Source organism: Carcharodon carcharias, chromosome 21, assembly GCF_017639515.1.
Source record: "Carcharodon carcharias isolate sCarCar2 chromosome 21, sCarCar2.pri, whole genome shotgun sequence".
Classification (NCBI taxonomy): Eukaryota; Metazoa; Chordata; class Chondrichthyes; order Lamniformes; family Lamnidae; genus Carcharodon; species Carcharodon carcharias.
Genome location: NC_054487.1, coordinates 18,845,293 through 18,862,803, shown reverse-complemented (window position 1 = coordinate 18,862,803; position 17,511 = coordinate 18,845,293).

Here is a 17,511-nt window from a genome sequence, read left to right as displayed (position 1 = left end):
TGACAGTGCGGACAGCGATCGACATGCAGACAGGATTTAAAGTGGGGACAGGGATTGACAGTGTGGACAGGGATTGACAGTGTGGACAGGGATTGACAGCGCGGACCGGGATTGACAGTGTGGACAGGGAATAACAGTGTGGACTGGGAATGACAGTGTGGACTGGGAATGACAGTGCGGACAGCGATTGACATGCAGACAGGATTGACAGTGCGGACAGGGATTGACAGTGTGGACAGGATTGAATGCGCGGACAGAGATTGACAGTGTGGACAGCAATTGACATGCAGAGGGGATTGACAGTGTGGACAGGGATTGACAGTGTGGACAGGGACTGCCAGTGTGGACAGGGAATGACAGTGTGGACAGGGAATGACAGTGTGAACTGGGAATGACAGTGTTGACTGGGAATGACAATGTGGACAGCAAATGACAGTTTGGATTGAGAATGACAGTGAGGACAGCGATTGCAAGTGCAGACAGGGATTGAAAGTGTGGACAGCGATTGACAGTGCAGACAGGGATTGACAGTGCGGACAGCGATTGACAGTGCAGACAGTGATTGACAGTGTGGACAGTATTGACAGTGTGGACAGGGATTGACAGTGTGGACAGGATTGACAGTGCAGACAGGAATGACAGTGTGGAAAGGGAATGACAGTGTAGACTGGGAATGATCGCGTGGACAGCGATTGCAATGCAGACAGGGATTGACAGTGCGGACAGCGATTGACAGTGCAGACAGGGATTGACAGTGCGGACAAGGATTGAGATTGTGGACAGGGAATGACAGTGCAGACTGGGAATGACAGTGTAGACTGGGAATGATCGTGTGGACAGCGATTGCAAGTGCAGACAGTGATTGTCAGTGCAGATAGCGATTGACAGTGCAGACAGGGATTGACAGTGCGGACAGGGATTGACAGTGCGGACAAGGATTGAGATTGTGGACAGGGAATGACAGTGCGGACTGGGAATGACATTGCAGACAGTGATTGCAAGTGCAGACAGGGACTGACAGTGTGGATAGGGATTGACAGTGCGGACAGGGATTGACAGTGCGGACAGGGCTTGATCGTGTGGACAGTGATTGACAATGCGAACAGCGATTGATACTGCAGACAGGGATTGACAGTGCAGACAGGGATTGACAGTGCAGACAGAGATTGGCAGTGCAAACAGCGATTGACAGTGCAGACTGGGATTGACATTGCAGACAGAGGTTGACAGTGAGACAACGATTGACAGTGTGGACAGGGATTGACAGGGCGGACAGTGATTGACAGTGTGGTGAGCAATTGACAGTGCGGACAGGGAATGACCGTGTGGACAGGGTTTGACAGTGTGGACTGTGGCTGACAATGTGGAAAGGGAATGACAGTGTGGACAGGGATTGACAGTGAGGACTGGGGCTGACAGTGAGGACAGGGATTGACAGTGTGGGCAGCGATTGACAATGTGGGCAGGATTGACTGCGCAGACAGAGATTGACAGTGTAGACAGGGATTGACAGTGAAGACAGGATTGACAGTGCAGACAGGATTGACAGTGCGGACAGGGATTGACAGTGCGGACAGGGATTGACAGTGTGGACAGCGATTGACATGCAGACAGGATTGACAGTTCGGACAGGGATTGACAGTGCGGACAGGGATTGACAGTGTGGACAGGGACTGTCAGTGTGGACAGGGAATGACAGTGTGGACTGGGAATGACAGTGTGGACAGCAAATGACAGTTTGGATTGAGAATGACAGTGAGGACAGCGATTGCAAGTGTAGACAGGGATTGACAGTGTGGACAGCGATTGACAGTGCAGACAGGGATTGACAGTGCGGACAGCGATTGACAGTGCAGACCGTGATTGACAGTGCAGACAGGATTGACCGTGTGGACAGGGATTGACAGTGTGGACAGGATTGACAGTGCGGAGAGGAATGACAGTGTGGACAGGAATGACAGTGTGGACAGGAATGACAGTGTGGACAGGGAATGACAGTGTAGACTGGGAATGATCGTGTGGACAGCGATTGCAAGTGCAGACAGGGATTGACAGTGCGGACAGGGATTGTCAGTGCGGACAGGGATTGAGATTGTGGACAGGGAATGACAGTGCAGACTGGGAATGACAGTGTAGACTGGGAATGATCGTGTGGACATCGAATGCAAGTGCAGACAGCGATTGACAGTGCAGATAGCGATTGACAGTGCAGACAGGGATTGACAGTGCGGACAGGGATTGACAGTGTGGACAAGGATTGAGATTGTGGACAGGGAATGACAGTGCGGACTGGGAATGACATTGCAGACAGTGATTGCAAGTGCAGACAGGGACTGACAGCGTGGACAGGGATTGACTGTGCGGACAGGGATTGACAGTGCGGACAGGGCTTGATCGTGTGGACAGTGATTGACAATGCGAACAGCGATTGATACTGCAAACAGCGATTGACAGTGCAGACAGGGATTGACATTGCAGACAGAGGTTGACAGTGCAGACAACGATTGACAGTGTGGACAGGGAATGACCGTGTGGACAGCGGTTGACAGTGCAGGCAGGGATTGACAGTGCGGACCGGGATTGACACTGTGGGCTGTGTTTGACAGTGCGGACAGGGATTGACCGTGTGGACAGGGTTTGACAGTGTGGACTGGGGCTGACAGTGAGGACAGGGATTGACAGTGTGGGCAGCGATTGACAATGTGGGCAGGATTGACTGCGCGGACAGAGATTGACAGTGCAGACAGGGATTGACAGTGTGGACAGGGAATGACAGTATAGACTGGGAATGACTGTGCGGACAGCGATTGCAAGTGCAGACAGGGATTGACAGTGCGGACAGCGATTGACAATGTGGGCAGGATTGACTGCGCGGATCGAGATTGACAGTGCAGACAGGATTGACAGTGCGGACAGGGATTGACAGTGCGGACAGGGATTGACAGTGCGGACTGCGATGGACAGTGTGTACAGGGATTGACAGTGTGGGCAGGATTGACTGCGCGGACAGAGATTGACATTGCCGACAGCGATCGACATGCAGACAGGATTGACAGCGCGGACAGGGATTGACAATGAGGACAGCGATTGCAAGTGCAGACAGGGATTGACAGTGCGGACAGCGATTGACAATGCAGACAGGGATTGACAGTGCGGACAGGATTGACAGTGTGGACTGGGATTGACAGTGTGGACAGGATTGACAGTGCAGACAGGAATGACAGTGTGGACAGGGAATGACAGTGTAGACTGGGAATGACCATGCGGACAGCGATTGCAAATGCAGACAGGGATTGACAGTGTGGACAGCGATTGACAATGTGGGCAGGATTCACTGTGCGGATAGAGATTGACAGTGCAGACAGGGATTGACAGTGAAGACAGGATTGACAGTGCAGACAGGATTGACAGTGCGGACAGGGATTGACAGTGCGGACAGGGATTGACAGTGTGGACTGCGATGGACAGTGCGTACAGGTATTGACAGTATGGGTAGGATTGACTGCGCAGACAGAGGTTGACAGTGCGGACAGCGATCGACATGCAGACAGGATTTAAAGTGGTGATAGGGATTGACAGTGTGGACAGGGACTGACAGTGTGGACAGGGAATGACAGTGCGGACAGGGATTGACAGTGCGGACAGGGCTTGATCGTGTGGACAGTGATTGACAATGCGAACAGCGATTGATACTGCAGACAGGGATTGACAGTGCAGACAGGGATTGACAGTGCAGACAGAGATTGGCAGTGCAAACAGCAATTGACAGTGCAGACAGGGATTGACATTGCAGACAGAGGTTGACAGTGCAGACAACGATTGACAGTTTGGACAGGGATTAACAGTGCGGACAGTGATTGACAGTGTGGTGAGCGATTGACAGTGCGGACAGGGAATGACCGTGTGGACAGCGGTTGACAGTGCAGGCGGGGATTGACAGTGCGGACAGGGATTGACACTGTGGGCTGTGATTGACAGTGCGGACAGGGATTGACCGTGTGGACAGGGTTTGACAGTGTGGACTGGGGCTGACAGTGAGGACAGGGATTGACAGTGTGGGCAGCGATTGACAATGTGGGCAGGATTGACTGCGCGGACAGAGATTGACAGTGCAGACAGGGATTGACAGTGTGGACAGGATTGACAGTGCGGACAGGAATGACAGCGTTGAAAGGGAATGACAGTGTAGACTGGGAATGACTGTGCGGACAGCGATTGCAAGTGCAGACAGGGATTGACAGTGCGGACAGCGATTGACAATGTGGGTAGGATGGACTGCGCGGATAGAGATTGACAGTGCAGACAGGGATTGACAGTGAAGACAGGATCGACAGTGCAGACAGGATTGACAGTGCGGACAGGGATTGACAGTGCGGACAGGGATTGACAGTGCGGAATGCGATGGACAGTGCGTACAGGGATTGACAGTGCGGATAGCGATTGACAGTGCAGACAGGGATTGACATTGCAGACAGAGGTTGACAGTGCAGACAACGATTGACAGTGCAGACAGGGATTGACAGTGCGGACAGCGATTGACAGTGCAGACAGGGATTGACAGTGAAGACAGGATTGACAGTGCAGACAGGATTGACAGTGCGGACAGGGATTGACAGTGCGGACAGGGATTGACAGTGTGGACTGTGATGGACAGTGCGTACAGGGATTGACAGTGTGGGCAGGATTGACTGAGCAGACAGAGTTTGAAAGTGCGGACAGCGATCGACATGCAGACAGGATTTAAAGTGGGGACAGGGATTGACAGTGTGGACAGGGACCGACAGTGTGGACAGGGATTGACAGCGCGGACCGGGATTGACAGTGCAGACAGGATTGACAGTGCGGACAGGGATTGACAGTGCGGACAGGGATTGACAGTGTGGACTGTGATGGACAGTGCGTACAGGGATTGACAGTGTGGGCAGGATTGACTGCGCAGACAGAGTTTGAAAGTGCGGACAGCGATCGACATGCAGACAGGATTTAAAGTGGGGACAGGGATTGACAGTGTGGACAGGGACCGACAGTGTGGACAGGGAATGACAGTGTGGACAGGGAATAACTGTGTGGACTGGGAATGACAGTATGGACTGGGAATGACAGTATGGACTGGGAATGACAGTGCGGACAGCGATTGACAGTGCAGACAGGGATGGACAGTGTGGACAGGGATTGACAGTGTGGACAGGGATTGACAGCGCGCACCGGGATTGACAGTGCAGACAGGGATTGACAGTGTGGACAGAGATTGACAGTGCAAACAGCGATTGACAGTGCAGACAGCAATTGACAGTGCAGACAGAGGTTGACAGTGCAGACAACGATTGACAGTGTGGGCAGCGATTGACATGCAGACAGGATTGACAGTTCGGACAGGGATTGACCAGGTGGACAGCGGTTGACAGTGCAGACAGGGATTGATAGTGCAGACAGGGATTGACAGTGTCGCTGTGATCGACAGTGCGGACAGGGATTGACCATGTGGACAGGGTTTGACAGTGTGGACTGGGGCTGACAGTCTGGAAAGGGAATGACCATTTGGACAGGGATTGACAGTGTGGACTGGTACTGACAGTGTGGGCATCGAATAACAATGTGGGCAGGATTGACTGCGCGGACAGAGATTGACAGTGTGGGCAGCGATTGACATGCAGACAGGATTGACAGTGTGGACAGGGACTGTCAATGTGGACAGGGAATGACAGTGTGGACTGGGAATGACAGTGTGGACAGCAAATGACAGTTTGGATTGAGAATGACAGTGAGGACAGCGATTGCAAGTGCAGACAGGGATTGACAGTGTGGACAGCGATTGACAGTGCAGACAGGGATTGACAGTGCGGACAGCGATTGACAGTGCAGACAGTGATTGACAGTGCGGACAGGATTGACAGTGCAGACAGGGATTGACAGTGCGGACAGGAATTGACAGTGCGGACAAGGATTGAGATTGTGGACAGGGAATGACAGTGCGGTCTGGGAATGACATTGCAGACAGTGATTGCAAGTGCAGACAGGGACTGACAGTGTGGAAAGGGATTGACAGTGCAGACAGGGATTGACAGTGCGGACAGCGATTGACAGTGCAGACAGTGATTGACAGTGCGGACAGGATTGACAGTGCTGACAGGGATTGGCAGTGTGGACAGGATTGACAGTGCAGACAGGAATGACAGTGTGGACAGGGAATGACAGTGTAGACTGGGAATGATCGTGCGGACAGCAATTGCAAGTGCAGACAGGGATTGACAGTGTGGATAGCGATTGACAGTGCAGACAGGGATTAACAGTGCGGACAGGGATTGACAGTGCGGACAGGGATTGAGATTGTGGACAGGGAATGACAGTGCGGACTGGGAATGACATTGCAGACAGTCATTGCAAGTGCAGACAGGGACTGACAGTGTGGACAGGTATTGACAGTGCAGACAGGGATTGACAGTGCGGACTGGGATTGACAGTGCGGACAGGGATTGAGATTGTGGACAGGGAATGACAGTGCGGACTGGGAATGACAGTGTAGACTGGGAATGATCGTGTGGACAGCGATTGCAAGTGCAGACAGCGATTGACAGTGCAGATAGCGATTGACTGTGCAGACAGGGATTGACAGTGCGGACAGGGATTGACAGTGCGGACAAGGATTGAGATTGTGGACAGGGAATGACATTGCGGACTGGGAATGACATTGCAGACAGTGATTGCAAGTGCAGACAGGGACTGACAGTGTGGACAGGGATTGACAGTGCGGACAGGGATTGACAGTGCGGACAGGGCTTGATCGTGTGGACAGTGATTGTCAATGAGTACAGCGATTGATACTGCAGACAGGGATTGACAGTGCAGACAGGGATTGACAGTGCAGACAGAGATTGGCAGTGCAAACAGCGATTGACAGTGCAGACAGGGATTGACATTGCAGACAGAGGTTGACAGTGCAGACAACGATTGACCGTGTGGACAGGGATTGACAGGGCGGACACTGATTGACAGCGTGGTGAGCGATTGACTGTGCGGACAGGGAATGACCATGTGGACAGGGTTTGACATTGCGGACTGGGAATGACATTGCAGACAGTGATTGCAAGTGCAGACAGGGACTGACAGTGTGGACAGGGATTGACAGTGAGGACTGGGGCTGACAGTGAGGACCGGGATTGACAGTGTGGGCAGCGATTGACAATGTGGGCAGGATTGACTGCGCGGAGAGAGATTGACAGTGCGGACAGGGATTGACAGTGCAGACAGGGATAAACAGTGTGGACTGCGATGGACAGTGCGTACGGGGATTGAGAGTGTGGGCAGGATTGACTGCGTGGACAGAGATTGACAGTGCGGACAGCGATCGACATGCAGACAGGATTTAAAGTGCGGACAGGGATTGACAGTGTGGACAGGGACGGACAGTGTGGACAGGGAATGACAGTGTAGACTGGGAATTATCGTGCGGACAGCGATTGCAAGTGCAGACAGGGATTGACAGTGTGGATAGCGATTGACAGTGCAGACAGGGATTGACAGTGCGGACAGGGATTGACAGTGAGGACCGGGATTGAGATTGTGGACAGGGAATGACAGTGCGGACTGGGAATGACAGTGCAGACTGGGAATGATCGTGTGGACAGCGATTGCAAGTGCAGACAGCAATTGACAGTGCGGATAGCGATTGACAGTGCAGACAGGGATTGACAGTGCGGACAGGGATTGACAGTGCTGACAGGGATTGGCAGTGTGGACAGGATTGACAGTGCAGACAGGAATGACAGTGTGGACAGGGAATGACAGTGTAGACTGGGAATGATCGTGCGGACAGCGATTGCAAGTGCAGACAGGGATTGAAAGTGCGGATAGCGATTGACAGTGCAGACAGGGATTGACAGTGCGGACAGGGAATGATCTTGTGGACAGCGATTGCAAGTGCAGACAGGGATTGACAGTGCGGATAGCGATTGACAGTGCAGACAGGGATTGACAGTGCGGACAGGGATTGAGTTTGTGGACAGGGAATGACAGTGCAGACTGGGAATGACAGTGTAGACTGGGAATGATCGTGTGGACAGCGTTTGCAAGTGCAGACAGCGATTGACAGTGCAGATAGCGATTGACAGTGCAGATAGCGATTGACAGTGCGGACAGGGATTGACAGTGCGGACAGGGATTGACAGTGCGGACAAGGATTGAGATTGTGGACAGGGAATGACAGTGCGGACTGGGAATGACATTGCAGACAGTGATTGCAAGAGCAGATAGGGACTGACAGTGTGGAAAGGGATTGACAGTGCGGACAGGGATTGACAGTGCGGACAGCGATTGACAGTGCAGACAGTGATTGACAGTGCGGACAGGATTGACAGTGCTGACAGGGATTGGCAGTGTGGACAGGATTGACAGTGCAGACAGGAATGACAGTGTGGACAGGGAATGACAGTGTAGACTGGGAATGATCGTGCGGACAGCGATTGCAAGTGCAGACAGGGATTGACAGTGCGGATAGCGATTGACAGTGCAGACAGGGATTGACAGTGCGGACAGGGAATGATCGTGTGGACAGCGATTGCAAGTGCAGACAGGGATTGACAGTGCGGATAGCGATTGACAGTGCAGACAGGGATTGACAGTGCGGACAGGGATTGACAGTGAGGACAGGGATTGAGGTTGTGGACAGGGAATGACAGTGCAGACTGGGAATGACAGTGTAGACTGGGAATGATCGTGTGGACAGCGATTGCAAGTGCAGACAGCGATTGACAGTGCAGATAGCGATTGACAGTGCAGACAGGGATTGACAGTGCGGACAGGAATTGACAGTGCGGACAAGGATTGAGATTGTGGACAGGGAATGACAGTGCGGTCTGGGAATGACATTGCAGACAGTGATTGCAAGTGCAGACAGGGACTGACAGTGTGGAAAGGGATTGACAGTGCAGACAGGGATTGACAGTGCGGACAGCGATTGACAGTGCAGACAGTGATTGACAGTGCGGACAGGGAATGACAGTGTAGACTGGGAATGATCGTGCGGACAGCAATTGCAAGTGCAGACAGGGATTGACAGTGTGGATAGCGATTGACAGTGCAGACAGGGATTAACAGTGCGGACAGGGATTGACAGTGCGGACAGGGATTGAGATTGTGGACAGGGAATGACAGTGCGGACTGGGAATGACAGTGTAGACTGGGAATGATCGTGTTGACAGCGATTGCAAGTGCAGACAGCGATGGACAGTGCGGATAGCGATTGACAGTGCAGACAGGGATTGACAATGCGGACAGGGATTGACAGTGCGGACAGGGATTGAGATTGTGGACAGGGAATGACAGTGCGGACTGGGAATGACATTGCAGACAGTCATTGCAAGTGCAGACAGGGACTGACAGTGTGGACAGGTATTGACAGTGCAGACAGGGATTGACAGTGCGGACTGGGATTGACAGTGCGGACAGGGATTGAGATTGTGGACAGGGAATGACAGTGCGGACTGGGAATGACAGTGTAGACTGGGAATGATCGTGTGGACAGCGATTGCAAGTGCAGACAGCGATTGACAGTGCAGATAGCGATTGACTGTGCAGACAGGGATTGACAGTGCGGACAGGGATTGACAGTGCGGACAAGGATTGAGATTGTGGACAGGGAATGACATTGCGGACTGGGAATGACATTGCAGACAGTGATTGCAAGTGCAGACAGGGACTGACAGTGTGGACAGGGATTGACAGTGCGGACAGGGATTGACAGTGCGGACAGGGCTTGATCGTGTGGACAGTGATTGTCAATGAGAACAGCGATTGATACTGCAGACAGGGATTGACAGTGCAGACAGGGATTGACAGTGCAGACAGAGATTGGCAGTGCAAACAGCGATTGACAGTGCAGACAGGGATTGACATTGCAGACAGAGGTTGACAGTGCAGACAACGATTGACCGTGTGGACAGGGATTGACAGGGCGGACACTGATTGACAGCGTGGTGAGCGATTGACTGTGCGGACAGGGAATGACCATGTGGACAGGGTTTGACATTGCGGACTGGGAATGACATTGCAGACAGTGATTGCAAGTGCAGACAGGGACTGACAGTGTGGACAGGGATTGACAGTGAGGACTGGGGCTGACAGTGAGGACCGGGATTGACAGTGTGGGCAGCGATTGACAATGTGGGCAGGATTGACTGCGCGGAGAGAGATTGACAGTGCGGACAGGGATTGACAGTGCAGACAGGGATAAACAGTGTGGACTGCGATGGACAGTGCGTACGGGGATTGAGAGTGTGGGCAGGATTGACTGCGTGGACAGAGATTGACAGTGCGGACAGCGATCGACATGCAGACAGGATTTAAAGTGCGGACAGGGATTGACAGTGTGGACAGGGACGGACAGTGTGGACAGGGAATGACAGTGTAGACTGGGAATTATCGTGCGGACAGCGATTGCAAGTGCAGACAGGGATTGACAGTGTGGATAGCGATTGACAGTGCAGACAGGGATTGACAGTGCGGACAGGGATTGACAGTGAGGACCGGGATTGAGATTGTGGACAGGGAATGACAGTGCGGACTGGGAATGACAGTGCAGACTGGGAATGATCGTGTGGACAGCGATTGCAAGTGCAGACAGCAATTGACAGTGCGGATAGCGATTGACAGTGCAGACAGGGATTGACAGTGCGGACAGGGATTGACAGTGCTGACAGGGATTGGCAGTGTGGACAGGATTGACAGTGCAGACAGGAATGACAGTGTGGACAGGGAATGACAGTGTAGACTGGGAATGATCGTGCGGACAGCGATTGCAAGTGCAGACAGGGATTGAAAGTGCGGATAGCGATTGACAGTGCAGACAGGGATTGACAGTGCGGACAGGGAATGATCTTGTGGACAGCGATTGCAAGTGCAGACAGGGATTGACAGTGCGGATAGCGATTGACAGTGCAGACAGGGATTGACAGTGCGGACAGGGATTGAGTTTGTGGACAGGGAATGACAGTGCAGACTGGGAATGACAGTGTAGACTGGGAATGATCGTGTGGACAGCGTTTGCAAGTGCAGACAGCGATTGACAGTGCAGATAGCGATTGACAGTGCAGATAGCGATTGACAGTGCGGACAGGGATTGACAGTGCGGACAGGGATTGACAGTGCGGACAAGGATTGAGATTGTGGACAGGGAATGACAGTGCGGACTGGGAATGACATTGCAGACAGTGATTGCAAGAGCAGATAGGGACTGACAGTGTGGAAAGGGATTGACAGTGCGGACAGGGATTGACAGTGCGGACAGCGATTGACAGTGCAGACAGTGATTGACAGTGCGGACAGGATTGACAGTGCTGACAGGGATTGGCAGTGTGGACAGGATTGACAGTGCAGACAGGAATGACAGTGTGGACAGGGAATGACAGTGTAGACTGGGAATGATCGTGCGGACAGCGATTGCAAGTGCAGACAGGGATTGACAGTGCGGATAGCGATTGACAGTGCAGACAGGGATTGACAGTGCGGACAGGGAATGATCGTGTGGACAGCGATTGCAAGTGCAGACAGGGATTGACAGTGCGGATAGCGATTGACAGTGCAGACAGGGATTGACAGTGCGGACAGGGATTGACAGTGCGGACAGGGATTGAGGTTGTGGACAGGGAATGACAGTGCAGACTGGGAATGACAGTGTAGACTGGGAATGATCGTGTGGACAGCGATTGCAAGTGCAGACAGCGATTGACAGTGCAGATAGCGATTGACAGTGCAGACAGGGATTGACAGTGCGGACAGGAATTGACAGTGCGGACAAGGATTGAGATTGTGGACAGGGAATGACAGTGCGGTCTGGGAATGACATTGCAGACAGTGATTGCAAGTGCAGACAGGGACTGACAGTGTGGAAAGGGATTGACAGTGCAGACAGGGATTGACAGTGCGGACAGCGATTGACAGTGCAGACAGTGATTGACAGTGCGGACAGGGAATGACAGTGTAGACTGGGAATGATCGTGCGGACAGCAATTGCAAGTGCAGACAGGGATTGACAGTGTGGATAGCGATTGACAGTGCAGACAGGGATTAACAGTGCGGACAGGGATTGACAGTGCGGACAGGGATTGAGATTGTGGACAGGGAATGACAGTGCGGACTGGGAATGACAGTGTAGACTGGGAATGATCGTGTTGACAGCGATTGCAAGTGCAGACAGCGATGGACAGTGCGGATAGCGATTGACAGTGCAGACAGGGATTGACAATGCGGACAGGGATTGACAGTGCGGACAGGGATTGAGATTGTGGACAGGGAATGACAGTGCGGACTGGGAATGACATTGCAGACAGTCATTGCAAGTGCAGACAGGGACTGACAGTGTGGACAGGTATTGACAGTGCAGACAGGGATTGACAGTGCGGACTGGGATTGACAGTGCGGACAGGGATTGAGATTGTGGACAGGGAATGACAGTGCGGACTGGGAATGACAGTGTAGACTGGGAATGATCGTGTGGACAGCGATTGCAAGTGCAGACAGCGATTGACAGTGCAGATAGCGATTGACTGTGCAGACAGGGATTGACAGTGCGGACAGGGATTGACAGTGCGGACAAGGATTGAGATTGTGGACAGGGAATGACATTGCGGACTGGGAATGACATTGCAGACAGTGATTGCAAGTGCAGACAGGGACTGACAGTGTGGACAGGGATTGACAGTGCGGACAGGGATTGACAGTGCGGACAGGGCTTGATCGTGTGGACAGTGATTGTCAATGAGAACAGCGATTGATACTGCAGACAGGGATTGACAGTGCAGACAGTGATTGACAATGTGGGCAGGATTCACTGTGCGGATAGAGATTGACAGTGCAGACAGGGATTGACAGTGAAGACAGGATTGACAGTGCAGACAGGATTGACAGTGCGGACAGGGATTGACAGTGCGGACAGGGATTGACAATGTGGACTGCGATGGACAGTGCGTACAGGTATTGACAGTATGGGCAGGATTGACTGCGCAGACAGAGGTTGACAGTGCGGACAGCGATCGACATGCAGACAGGATTTAAAGTGGTGATAGGGATTGACAGTGTGGACAGGGACTGACAGTGTGGACAGGGAATGACAGTGCGGACAGGGATTGACAGTGCGGATAGGGCTTGATCGTGTGGACAGTGATTGACAATGCGAACAGCGATTGATACTGCAGACAGGGATTGACAGTGCAGACAGGGATTGACAGTGCAGACAGAGATTGGCAGTGCAAACAGCAATTGACAGTGCAGACAGGGATTGACATTGCAGACAGAGGTTGACAGTGCAGACAACGATTGACAGTTTGGACAGGGATTGACAGTGCGGACAGTGATTGACAGTGTGGTGAGCGATTGACAGTGCGGACAGGGAATGACCGTGTGGACAGCGGTTGACAGTGCAGGCGGGGATTGACAGTGCGGACAGGGATTGACACTGTGGGCTGTGATTGACAGTGCGGACAGGGATTGACCGTGTGGACATGGTTTGACAGTGTGGACTGGGGCTGACAGTGAGGACAGGGATTGACAGTGTGGGCAGCGATTGACAATGTGGGCAGGATTGACTGCGCGGACAGAGATTGACAGTGCAGACAGGGATTGACAGTGTGGACAGGATTGACAGTGCGGACAGGAATGACAGCGTGGAAAGGGAATGACAGTGTAGACTGGGAATGACTGTGCGGACAGCGATTGCAAGTGCAGACAGGGATTGACAGTGTGGACAGCGATTGACAATGTGGGCAGGATTGACTGCGCGGACAGAGATTGACAGTGCAGACAGGGATTGACAGTGTGGACAGGATTGACAGTGCGGACAGGAATGACAGCGTGGAAAGGGAATGACAGTGTAGACTGGGAATGACTGTGCGGACAGCGATTGCAAGTGCAGACAGGGATTGACAGTGCGGACAGCGATTGACAATGTGGGTAGGATGGACTGCGCGGATAGAGATTGACAGTGCAGACAGGGATTGACAGTGAAGACAGGATCGACAGTGCAGACAGGATTGACAGTGCGGACAGGGATTGACAGTGCGGACAGGGATTGACAGTGCGGAATGCGATGGACAGTGCGTACAGGGATTGACAGTGCGGATAGCGATTGACAGTGCAGACAGGGATTGACATTGCAGACAGAGGTTGACAGTGCAGACAACGATTGACAGTGCAGACAGGGATTGACAGTGCGGACAGCGATTGACAGTGCAGACAGGGATTGACAGTGAAGACAGGATTGACAGTGCAGACAGGATTGACAGTGCGGACAGGGATTGACAGTGCGGACAGGGATTGACAGTGTTGACTGTGATGGACAGTGCATACAGGGATTGACAGTGTGGGCAGGATTGACTGCGCAGACAGAGTTTGAAAGTGCGGACAGCGATCGACATGCAGACAGGATTTAAAGTGGGGACAGGGATTGACAGTGTGGACAGGGACCGACAGTGTGGACAGGGAATGACAGTGTGGACAGGGAATAACTGTGTGGACTGGGAATGACAGTATGGACTGGGAATGACAGTGCGGACAGCGATTGACAGTGCAGACAGGGATGGACAGTGTGGACAGGGATTGACAGTGTGGACAGGGATTGACAGCGCGCACCGGGATTGACAGTGCAGACAGGGATTGACAGTGTGGACAGAGATTGACAGTGCAAACAGCGATTGACAGTGCAGACAGCAATTGACAGTGCAGACAGAGGTTGACAGTGCAGACAACGATTGACAATGTGGGCAGCGATTGACATGCAGACAGGATTGACAGTTCGGACAGGGATTGACCAGGTGGACAGCGGTTGACAGTGCAGACAGGGATTGATAGTGCAGACAGGGATTGACAGTGTCGCTGTGATCGACAGTGCGGACAGGGATTGACCATGTGGACAGGGTTTGACAGTGTGGACTGGGGCTGACAGTCTGGAAAGGGAATGACCATTTGGACAGGGATTGACAGTGTGGACTGGTACTGACAGTGTGGGCATCGAATAACAATGTGGGCAGGATTGACTGCGCGGACAGAGATTGACAGTGTGGGCAGCGATTGACATGCAGACAGGATTGACAGTGTGGACAGGGACTGTCAGTGTGGACAGGGAATGACAGTGTGGACTGGGAATGACTGTGTGGACAGCAAATGACAGTTTGGATTGAGAATGACAGTGAGGACAGCGATTGCAAGTGCAGACAGGGATTGACAGTGTGGACAGCGATTGACAGTGCAGACAGGGATTGACAGTGCGGACAGCGATTGACAGTGCAGACAGTGATTGACAGTGCGGACAGGATTGACAGTGCTGACAGGGATTGACAGTGTGGACAGGATTGACAGTGCGGACAGGAATGACAGTGTGGACAGGGAATGACAGTGTAGACTGGGAATTATCGTGCGGACAGCGATTGCAAGTGCAGACAGGGATTGACAGTGTGGATAGCGATTGACAGTGCAGACAGGGATTGACAGTGCGGACAGGGATTGACAGTGAGGACCGGGATTGAGATTGTGGACAGGGAATGACAGTGCGGACTGGGAATGACAGTGCAGACTGGGAATGATCGTGTGGACAGCGATTGCAAGTGCAGACAGCAATTGACAGTGCGGATAGCGATTGACAGTGCAGACAGGGATTGACAGTGCGGACAGGGATTGACAGTGCTGACAGGGATTGGCAGTGTGGACAGGATTGACAGTGCAGACAGGAATGACAGTGTAGACAGGGAATGACAGTGTAGACTGGGAATGATCGTGCGGACAGCGATTGCAAGTGCAGACAGGGATTGACAGTGCGGATAGCGATTGACAGTGCAGACAGGGATTGACAGTGCGGACAGGGAATGATCATGTGGACAGCGATTGCAAGTGCAGACAGGGATTGACAGTGCGGATAGCGATTGACAGTGCAGACAGGGATTGACACTGCTGACAGGGATTGACAGTGCGGACAGGGATTGAGTTTGTGGACAGGGAATGACAGTGCAGACTGGGAATGACAGTGTAGACTGGGAATGATCGTGTGGACAGCGTTTGCAAGTGCAGACAGCGATTGACAGTGCAGATAGCGATTGACAGTGCGGACAGGGATTGACAGTGCGGACAGGGATTGACAGTGCGGACAAGGATTGAGATTGTGGACAGGGAATGACAGTGCGGACTGGGAATGACATTGCAGACAGTGATTGCAAGAGCAGATAGGGACTGACAGTGTGGAAAGGGATTGACAGTGCGGACAGGGCTTGACAGTGCGGACAGCGATTGACAGTGCAGACAGTGATTGACAGTGCGGACAGGATTGACCGTGCTGACAGGGATTGGCAGTGTGGACAGGATTGACAGTGCAGACAGGAATGACAGTGTGGACAGGGACTGACAGTGTGGACAGGGAATGACAGTGCGGACAGGGATTGACAGTGCGGATAGGGCTTGATCGTGTGGACAGTGATTGACAATGCGAACAGCGATTGATACTGCAGACAGGGATTGACAGTGCAGACAGGGATTGACAGTGCAGACAGAGATTGGCAGTGCAAACAGCAATTGACAGTGCAGACAGGGATTGACATTGCAGATAGAGGTTGACAGTGCAGACAACGATTGACAGTTTGGACAGGGATTGACAGTGCGGACAGTGATTGACAGTGTGGTGAGCGATTGACAGTGCGGACAGGGAATGACCGTGTGGACAGCGGTTGACAGTGCAGGCGGGGATTGACAGTGCGGACAGGGATTGACACTGTGGACAGGGTTTGACAGTGTGGACTGGGGCTGACAGTGAGGACAGGGATTGACAGTGTGGGCAGCGATTGACAATGTGGGCAGGATTGACTGCGCGGACAGAGATTGACAGTGCAGACAGGGATTGACAGTGCGGACAGGGTTTGACAGTGCGGACAGGGATTGACAGTGCGGACAGGGATTGACAGTGCGGAATGCGATGGACAGTGCGTACAGGGATTGACAGTGCGGATAGCGATTGACAGTGCAGACAGGGATTGACATTGCAGACAGAGGTTGACAGTGCAGACAACGATTGACAGTGCAGACAGGGATTGACAGTGCGGACAGCGATTGACAGTGCAGACAGGGATTGACAGTGAAGACAGGATTGACAGTGCAGACAGGATTGACAGTGCGGACAGGGATTGACAGTGCGGACAGGGATTGACAGTGTTGACTGTGATGGACAGTGCGTACAGGGATTGACAGTGTGGGCAGGATTGACTGCGCAGACAGAGTTTGAAAGTGCGGACAGCGATCGACATGCAGACAGGATTTAAAGTGGGGACAGGGATTGACAGTGTGGACAGGGACCGACAGTGTGGACAGGGAATGACAGTGTGGACAGGGAATAACTGTGTGGACTGGGAATGACAGTATGGACTGGGAATGACAGTATGGACTGGGAATGACAGTGCGGACAGCGATTGACAGTGCAGACAGGGATGGACAGTGTGGACAGGGATTGACAGTGTGGACAGGGATTGACAGCGCGCACCGGGA